Source organism: Nicotiana sylvestris, chromosome 8, assembly GCF_000393655.2.
Source record: "Nicotiana sylvestris chromosome 8, ASM39365v2, whole genome shotgun sequence".
In the NCBI taxonomy this organism is placed as follows: domain Eukaryota; kingdom Viridiplantae; phylum Streptophyta; class Magnoliopsida; order Solanales; family Solanaceae; genus Nicotiana; species Nicotiana sylvestris.
Window position 1 is genome coordinate 7,824,949 of NC_091064.1, and position 913 is coordinate 7,825,861.

Sequence of the window (913 nt, forward strand, 5' to 3'; positions counted from 1 at the left end):
TTGAGTTGACGAATGTTGAAAAATATTACACGCGCATATTTTTTATAACAATAGAGGTGAGATTAATATAAGAATATATTTTATGAAAAAAATATTTCAATATATATATATATATATATATATATATATATATATATATATATATATATTCACTTCATGTATTATGAATTTCACGTGTGGTCGAAATTGAATTCCAGAAAGTTAGGAATTGATTCGAAAGAAAATTCCCAATTCGAAAGCTTGAAATTGGAAAAGTTGACTAGGGTTTGACTTTTGAGTAAATGATTTCAGAATTGGGATTTGAAAGCTCCAATAGGTCCGTATGATGATTTTGTACTTGAGCGTATGTTCCGGTTGAGTATCGGGTGGCCCAGGAACATTTCGACGCTTATGTGGAAAGTTGGCATTTTGAAAGTTTTAGAAATTTCTAAGTTTGACCTGAAGTGGACTTTGGTGTTATTGATGTCCGTTTGGGATTCCGAGCCTTAGAATAGGTTTGTATTGTGATTTATGACTTGCACGTAAAGTTTGGCATCATTTTGGAATGTTTAAGTATAATTGGGATGCGTTTGGCGAAGTTGAACGTTGGGAAAGTTGACATAAAGGTTTTGGCCGTCGATCATAATTTTGATTTTGTTGAACGTGATTTTAGGCTTCGACTAAGTCCGTATCGTATTTTAGGATATGTTGGTATGTTTGGATGGGGCCCCGAGGGCCTCTAGGGCGATTTGGGTTGGAAATCAGGATGAGTTGGGACTTGGGGATCTTCTGAAGAGCACCAGTTCTGGTGCGATCTCACCTGCGAAGGATGTGATCGCAAGTGCGGGAGCGTAGAGGCGAGATGGGAATTGCAGGTGCAGAGTTTTTCTAGGCAGATTGAACGCGCATATGCGAGGTTTTGGCTGCACCTGCA